Genomic DNA, 9,318 nt, shown 5'->3' with positions numbered 1-9,318 from the left:
ATCTGGCTTTATGTGGGTACTGGGGAATTGAAACTGGGTGGCTTTGCTGGCAAGTGCCTTAACTGCTAAGCCATCATCTCTCCAGCCCTAGTTGGCCCTTTTCTAATGACCCTTAAGCTTTTTGGCCTATCTACCAGCTAGTTTGGTCCATGTTTCTCTTGGTAGGAGTCCCCTTTTCCATAGCCCTAAATGCCATTCCCCAGTTTCAAATGCCCCCAGTCATTCAGCCTGCTGTGTTTCCTAAGTCCTGCACCTTTATGTGGAGCACTGGATGATTCTTAAAGTAGTGGAGAGCCAGCTTGTACTGGATCTGGGCATTCGTGTTGGTCCGGTACTTGCTATAGGACTTCTCCAGGGTAGCCAGCTCTGAGTCCGTCACTGGTGTATGTGGCTGGTGACCTATAATCACCTCTGGGCATGAGCCCACTAGCAGGGTCCCCAGCCCATCAACAAAGAACTCTAAGTGAGCGACCCTTTGTAAGCCCTTCGTAGGCGGATCAAAGCCAACTCTCAGGAGCCATTCTGTTCTATGTGAGCCAGGAAGAAGTTGATAACACAACTGGTCACCACACAGTTGGGGAAGCCATCGAGAAGCCGGAATCCTCCCGATCTCTGATGGAGGCAGTCCCCGTTCTTGCTCTGTTCCAGCAACAGCTTGAACTGGTACACATTTCCCAGCACACTGCCTCCTACCACATCCAGTTCGGTTTTCCCCAGGACATCCACCAGCACCTCAATCTTGGTCTTGTTGGTGAAGAGAAAGTCATCGTCCACCCAGAGGACGTACTTAGTGGTGACCTGAGAGATGGCAAGGCTCCTGCCAGCAAACCAACCCTTTCCAAAAGCAATGTTCCATGTAGTCATCTTGAGTCTTCAGGGGCTGCTTGCTGCCGTCAGCCACGATCACTGTCAAGTCTGGTAATGCTTCCGGATACTCTGCAGCAGGGTCATCAGCTTGTGGGGACAAAGGAAAGTCTTGGTGGCAATGGTCACTAGGTTTCTAAGCTTCCTCTCTTTTTCTTTTTCTGGCTCTGATGGCTCCATTGGGTTATTTTCCTTCTGAGTTCTTCATTTTCTGCTGGTCTCTGTAACCTACCTCCATCCACATTAATACTCCGATTTGAGATTCCCAGAAAACCCCAGTGGTTCCATATGGAGGGGTCACAGAGCCCTAAAGAGAAGAGACTGGAAGATTTTTTTTTTTTTTTTTCAGGGCAGGGTCTCACTCTAGCTCAGGCTGACCTGGAATTCACTATTCACTATATAGTCTCAGGGTAGCCTAGAACTCACAGTGGTCCTTCTATCTCTGCCTCCCACGTGCTCCACCACGCTCGGCTAATCTTTTAAAAATATTTTATTTTTACTTATTTATTTGAGAGAATGGGTGCACCAGAGCATCCAGCTACTGCAGAAAACTCCAGACACATGTGCCACTTTGTTATCTGGCTTACATGGGTCCAGAGAAACAGAACCTGGGTCCTTTGGCTTTGCAGGTAAGAGCCTTAAACACTAAGCCATCTCTCCAACCCTTAACCCCCCCCCCCCACACCACCACCCAGGTAGGGTCTCACTTTAGCCCATGCTGACCTGGAATTCACTACGTAGTCTCAGGGCAGCCTCAAATTCATGGTGATTCAACTACCTCTGCCTCCCAGAATGCTTGCACAGCACTCACTCTTTACCACTCATTTCTCATCTGAATTTTTTTGGTCTCCGCTGTGATATTTTCTTCTCTGCTATTGTTTCTTAAGCCACCACCATTTGCCCTCTTCACTTTCTTCCATGGGGAAGCTCAGGATGGATGCTGTGTGTGTCTCTTATGAATCTTCCCACATCAGCACCTGGGTTGTATCTTTCACGTGTTTATGGCTCTGTCCCAGCCATTTCTCTTGAATGAATCTCATGGTCTGTGCTGTGTTTTCCACATGAATGTGACTTTCCTACTTCTCATGTGCTTATGACTCTTCTCTAGCCTTCTTCCTAGATCCCAATTTCTCTTAAATAAACCCCACATTTTGTTATTTCTCCCTAAATAAAAGTAATGATTCAAAATTTACCCTTGAGTCTGTTTTAATCGGTTCTTTGTTAAAAATGGGCTAGGACCCAAAATTAGGGTTCATAAATTTGAGGAACCCTTCCTGAACTCCAAAATCTTGCATCAGTCAGGCAATCAGAACAGTTTACTTTGTTTTTGAATAGTTAAAGATTTGAGTGCATTAATACATGCATACAGATATGTGGACATGAGGGACTTGTTAAGGTTGAGGGATTGAATGAAAAATCTTGAATAAATGACCACATGAATACCAAGCCCTTCTTAGGCCAAGAGCAAGCAGATCAGTGAGGAAACAAGACAAAAGGACCAGTTGGAGCCTTCTCCTGCCTTGTGTCACCCATAGTAGCTTCTGTCCTTTCTGTCAGATCAGATCAGAGCAGATCACTTAGTGTTCTCTCTTCTCTCTCTCTCTCTCTCAATCTCTGTGTGTGTGTGTGTGTGTGTATGTACATGTGCACATGTGACAGTCCATATGTGGAGGTCAGAGGACAACCTTGGATACTGGCCTTCACTGTCTGTCTTATTTGAGACAGGGTCTCTGTTTTGGCTTCTCGCTCTTTACTGCTGTGTATGGATGACTAGCTAGCAAGTGATCGTCTGGGGACTCTCCTGCTTCTGCCTCCCATTTTGTGTAGGCAGAGTTGGATGGCAGACATGACTTTATGTGGGCTCTCTGGATCCAAACTTGGATCATAGGCTTGAGCACTTTACCCACTTTGACATCTCTCCATTCTTACCCATTGTTTTTCTTTCTTTAAAAAAAATGTTTTAAGCCGGGCGTGGTGGCGCACGCCTTTAATCCCAGCACTCGGGAGGCAGAGGTAGGAGGATCGCCATGAGTTCAAGGCCACCCTGAGACTACAGAGTTAATTCCAGGTCAGCCTGGACCAGAGTGAGACCCTACCTCAAAAAACAAACAAACAAAAAAAAAAAAAAACAAACAAACAAACAAACAAAAAAAATGTTTTATTTATTTATTTGCAAGGAGTGGGGAGAGAGAATGGGTGTGTCAAGGCCTCTAGCCACTGCAAATGAACTCTAGATGCATGCACCACTTTGTGTATCTGGCTTTACATGAGTACTGGAGAATTGAAACTGGGTCGCTAGGCATTGCAGGCAAGTGACTTAACCATGGAGTCATCTTTCCAGCTGTTGTCTTATTTTATTTTATTTTATTTAAGAGAGAGAGAGAATGGGCATGCCAAGGCTGCCCTGCTGTAAGCAAATTTAAGACTCATGTGCTACCTTGTGCATCTGGTTTATGTGAGTCCTAGGGAATTGAACCTGGGTCCTTTGGCTTTGCAGGCAAGCACTTTAACTGCTAAGCCATCTCTCCAGCTCTGTTTTGGTTTATTGAGGCAGGGTCTCACTCTATCCCAGGCTGACCCAAAACTCACTTAGTAGCCCAGGCTGGCCTCAAATTCACAGTAATCCTCCTATCTCAGTCTCCTAAGTGCTGGGATTAAAGACATGTGCCACTGTTCCCAGGATGTTTGTTTTTTTAATCTGCTCAAGAGTTCTTCCCACTCTCTGCCACATTCTTGGAGCCCAGAAGGTCAAGGTTCTCTGGCCCTATAGCCTACAGAGGGAGGTCCTATGACCCATGAGGCCACCTTCTCCCCGTCACTAAATGAGCGCTGATTCCTCTGAACTCTGGATAGCCCAAGGTCAGTGAGGACATACCAAAAGACAAATGAAGATTCACATGGGCTTTATTTGTAATAATCCCATACTAGAAAAACACAAAAGAATAATCAATAGGAAAATGAGTAAATAAGTCATGTTATAAGCATACAATAAAATGTTACTCAGCTATAAAAAGGAAATACTATATTAAAAAAGTTATAAACACTCAAAGAAAGCATACTTCTTTCCTTGAAGAAGATTTCATACTATATGATTCCATGTGTCTGATGTTCAAAATAAATGTATCCCCCCTTTTTTAAACATTTTTTGTTCACTTTTTATTTATTTGAGAGTGACAGACACAGAGAGAAAGACAGAGAGAGAGAGAGAGAGAGGGAGAAATTGGGCGCCCCAGGATCTCCAGCCACTGCAAACGAACTCCAGACGGGTGCGCCCCCTTGTGCATCTGGCTAACGTGGGTCCTGGGGAATCGAGCCTCGAACCGGGGTCCTTAGGCTTCACAGGCAAGTGCTTAGCTGCTAAGCCATTTCTCCAGCCTCCCCCCTTTTTTTAACTTAAGGTAAGAATAGCAGCTGCCACTCTAGGGGGAGCAGTGGTTATTAACCAGGAATTGACAGGAGAAGCATTTCAGGCGTAAAAGATATGCCTCCCACCTCCTCACAGTGGTAGATCACGAGTGTACACTCAAAACCCCATCCAGCCATGCAGCAAAGAGTGCACTGTACTGGCATCTGTTTGTTTATCTCTTTATTTAATCTTGTGTCTGTTGCTGTGGTGTGTGTATGTACGGTGTATACATGTGTGAGTGTGCACATGCATGGCCCTGTGTCCCCTCTATGGCCATCTGCGCTGTTCAGGCCCAAGGTACACCAAGGCACAGGAAATGCAATCATGTTGCTGTAAGAAGATGGATCATACAGTTGTAAGATTAACTTTTGGCAAGTTACAAGTAAGGAATTTCACACAAAAGCTTCTCAGAGAAATATTCTCAGGAAAGTTATTTGTAAGGTCCATAAGAAATATTCCTACTGTTTGTTCTTACAGTTTATTCTCACAACCCAGCATATGTGGGGGTGTTGGGAATCTGAACTTTAGTTTTCATGCTTGCAAACAAGCATTTTATACACCAAGCCATCTCCCCAGTCACCCTTTCCTATAGTATTTTGTGAGTGTATTTGAGGAAAACTGGAATTATTACTTGTGAACAAATTACCTGACTCTGTGAAGTATGAGAGTTAGCTAATAAGGAATGACTTCACTTTGATGGAGATTCTGTAGTCTTTGGAAAGAAACAAAAGTTCCCAAATTCTTTGATATGGCCTCTTGTGGTCATTTGGACAAATTTTCTACATTTATATTTCATATGGTTTCTCCTATGTGAATTGTTTTACTGTAAGGGCTCACCTTTAGGAATATTTTCTCATAAACATACATTCAAGTGTTTTAAAAAAATATTTTATTTATTTATTTGCAAGCAGAAACACACACACACACACATACATGGGGGGGGGGGGAGGGAAGGAGGGGGAGAGGGAGAGGGAGAGAGAGAGAGAAGTATGGGTATGCCAGGGCCTCTAGCCACTGAAAACAAACTCCAGATGCATGTTCCACTTTGTACCATCTGGCTTTATGTAGGTACTGGGGAATCAAACCCAGGTCATTAGATTTTGTAGGCAAGTGCCTTAACTGCTGAGCTGTCTCTCCAGCCCCAAGTGTTATTTGGTTTTTTGTTTTTATCCTGTGAAAGTCCTCATGTGTCAATGGTATGGTCCTTTAGTCAGAAATATTTTCTTGCTATTATATCAAAAGGACATCCTCTCTCCATAAATTCTCTTGTTTACATTTACAGTCATATAATTTCCCATATTCACTGCATTCATAAGATTTCTCCCCACTCTGAAGTCTCTAAGGTATTCTGAGGTTTGATTTCTGGCCAAAAGTTTTCCGATCATTTATTGTAGTAGAAAGGTTTCCCCTTGTATGAATTTTTGATAATCATTAAGGATTGTTTTTTGCACATTTTCCCCCCATATTCCTTATTTTTAAATACTTTTCCTCCAGTGTCAATTCTCTGGTATACTCTGAGGATAGATGTCTGGGCAAAAGTTTTCCCACATTCATTGTATTTAAACAGTTTTTCTCCTATGTGAATTTTCTGATGTTGAATAAGATGATCTTTTCAACAGAAGGATTTTTGACATTCGTTTCATTGGTATTTTCCCCACTATGAGTTCTTTGAGATATTCTGAGGTTTGACTCCTCACCAAAAATACTTCCATGTTCATTACACTGATTTTCTTCCCTGTGTGAATTCTATGATGATCTCTGAAGGTTAACTTTTGAACAAGTTTCCCCATGCATACTACATTCTTTTTTTTTTTTTAATTTGTCCATTTATATTTATTTGAGAGCTACAGAGAAAGAGAGACAGAAAGAGAGAGAGAGAGAGAGAGAGAGAGAGAGAATGGGTGCGCCAGGGTTTCCAGCCACTGCAAATGAACTCTAGACGTGTGCACCCCTTGTGTATCTGGCTAACGTGGGTCCTGGGAAATCGAGCCTCGAACCAGGGTCCTTAGACTTCACAGGCAAGTGCTTAACTGCTAAGCCATCTCTCCTGTCCCACACTACATTCTTTTTTTTTTTTGGTTTTTCAAGGTAGAGTCTCACTCTGGCTCAGGCTGACCTGGAATTAACTATGTAGTCTCAGGGTGGCCTCCAACTCACGGCGATCCTCCTACCTCTGCCTCCCGAGTGCTGGGATTAAAGGTGTGCGCCACCACGCCCGGCTTTTCCACACTACATTCTTATGCTTTATTTCCTGTGTGGGTTCTCTTATGTACCCTGAGAGTTGACTTTTGGACAAATGTTTTCCCACATTCACTGCATTATATGGTTTCTCTGCGGTGCGAATGCTGTGATGCGTACTGAAGTGTGACTTCTGTGGGAAAGGCTTTTCATATTCATTACATCCAAATGGTTCCTCTCCTGAGTGAGTTCTCTGATGTTGAATAGATGGCCTTTCTGTTGGATGGATTTCTCAATCCATTACATTTATAGAGTTTTATCTTACTGTGAGTTCTCTGGTGTACTTTCAGGATATCTGATAACACTTTTTATTTGCAAGATATTCAGAGGATTTATTCTTAGTTTGTTTTCTCTTGGTATGTGCCTGCCAGTGGATTCTCTCCTGTGACAATTCTCTGAGGTTGAATGAAGTGTGGCTGCCGGCAGAAATTATCCCCACACGTGTTATTACATCCACAGCTTTCACAGCCAGCTTAAGTTCACTGCCTTCCTCCAGACCTTAGTTCTTAGGATGCTTTTCCCTGTGTTGATTCTTCTATGGTCAAAGAGAGTTGTCTTATTGGTTTTCCCTACATTCATACACTTTACAGGGTTTCTCTTCTGTGTGAGAATTCTTAGGTGCAATGGTCAGCCTTGTCACAGAAGTCTTTTCCGATTTTATTATGGTCAAAATCTTGGTGTTCAAGAAGATTTTCCTGGTAACTGAGGGGTTTTTATTTATTTATTTCCAAGCAGAGAAAGATAGAGAGAAAAGAAACGCACAGACAGAATGGGCATGCCAGCAATCACTGCAAACAAACTTCAGATGCATGTACCACCATGTGCACCTGGCTTTATGTGGGGGCTAGGGAATCAAACTTGGGTCACTAGGCATTGCAGGCAAGTGCCTTAACTGCTGATCCATTTACCAGCCCCATAATTGAGGTGGGTTTTTTGTTTGTTTGTTTGTTTTTCGAGGTAGGGTCTCACTCTAGTCCAGGCTGACCTGGAATTCAGTATGTAGTCTCAGGGTGGCCTTGAACTCATGGTGATCCTCTTACCTTTGCCTCCCAAGTGCTGAGATTAAAGGCATATGCCACCACGCCTGGCAATTAAAGGTTTTTATGTTTTTATTATATTTTTGAAAGTTCTATCACTTTGAGTTCTATCAAACTTCATTTTGAAAGGCAAATTCTCACATCCATTACAGTAACCTTTCTTTGTTGAGTTTTTATTAGCAATGATAAATTCAGAAATACTTTGCAAGTTTATTCCCCATGCATCATATTTGTAGAACAAACAGGAGCTGTGTACACATTAAATGGGTTTCTTAAAATATTCTCTCTCTGTACTCAGTGTTCTATAACTGGTGACTATTACTTGCTGTAAGAAGTTGCCTTCAGTTTTCTTTCTCAGGTCAATTCTACTGTAATCTTCCCAGACTGAGAAAAACTGAAAACATCTTATGAACTTACATCTTTTACAGGCAGGGCTTGGAGTCATATAGCTTATGTTATATGATTCTTTCATTTCCCCAAACCAAGTAATTCCAATATATGTGTGTATGAACATTTAACTCCTCATAAAATAATACTGACATAATGCAAATGGGATAGGAAATCTACCTATATTTGTTTTCTCAATTTTTTTATTACTGACAACTTCCATACTTATAGACAATAAACCATGATAATTCCCTTCATATTTTCCCCTTTGCAACTCCACTTTCCATCATTTCCCTTCCCCCTCTCAATCAGTCTTTTATTTTGATGCCATCATCTTTTTCTCCTATTATACTGGTCTTGTGTAGGTAGTGTTAGGCACTGTGAGGTCATGGATATCCAGGCCATTTTGTGTCTGAGAGTGCATTGTAAGGAGTCCTATTCTTCCTTTGGCTCTTATATTCTTCCTGCCACCTCTTCTGCAATAGACTCTGAGGCTTAGAATGTGTAATAGAGATGTTTCAGTGCTGAGTACTCCTCTGTCACTTCTTCTCAGCTCTATGGTGCCTTTTGTGTCATCCCAGAGGTCACCAACATCTAAAAAGAGAAGCTTCTCTAACCACAAGTGAGAGTAGCATTAATATATGGGCATGAACATTAAGAAAACTGCTTACCAGGCAGTGTGGTGAACCTAATATATGCATTTAGGCAGACACCAGCAGGCGTTACACCTCTAGGGCTCATGACTTCCACTATCATAAGTTTTCAGTATCAGGCATGTATTTCCTTGTGGGACTCCAGTCCAATTAGAGAGTGGTTGGTTTTCCCCATAACAGATATGCCACTATTGCACCCTTTGGCTCATTTGGCCTGGCTAGCCACAGTAAAGGCTTGCAGTGTCCACTGTTGTTTATCTCCAGTGATGATTTCTCTCTCTCCCATGGAGCTGCATTCAGTATAGCTTTTTCCAGTTTTCTGTCAGCTGGTCTACAGGGAGGAGGTTTTCAGCTCAGCCCCAGCAAGATTTCTCAGTGACCTTGCAGCCCAAGCATGTGGAATCTTCAGCAATAGGGTCTTACCATCTATTCCTGGTGGGAAACCAAGAACCTTGGCAATGACTTGTAATGTTTTAGGGGCATCAGAGACCTTCCTGGTCAACAACTCACTGGAACTTTTAACTTCCATAAGATAATATTGACATAATGCAGATGGGATAAGAAACCTATCTATATTTGGAATGCAGTAAATAAAACTTTGCTATAAGGGTAGATTACAGAAAAAAGGATCTAGAAGTTAGGGTTGTATAGAGGGTGTTTATTTCAGGTAGAAGGCAAAGTAGAGAGTAGGATGAATACATCAAAGACTATCAACTTCAGTAGAACAATGAAA

The 9,318-nt window shown here is 42.5% G+C and overlaps 1 pseudogene; it reads right to left on the bottom strand.

Annotated features, from left to right (window-relative positions):
• Window positions 1-223: 223 nt before the first annotated feature.
• Window positions 224-1,044, bottom strand: LOC101597392 (annotated as a pseudogene).
• Between the last annotated feature and the right edge of the window lie 8,274 nt (window positions 1,045-9,318).

Source organism: Jaculus jaculus, chromosome 2 (assembly GCF_020740685.1).
Source record: "Jaculus jaculus isolate mJacJac1 chromosome 2, mJacJac1.mat.Y.cur, whole genome shotgun sequence".
In the NCBI taxonomy this organism is placed as follows: Eukaryota; Metazoa; Chordata; class Mammalia; order Rodentia; family Dipodidae; genus Jaculus; species Jaculus jaculus.
The sequence above is the reverse complement of the archived record's forward strand: the minus strand, read 5'-3'. Positions and strand labels throughout refer to the sequence as shown.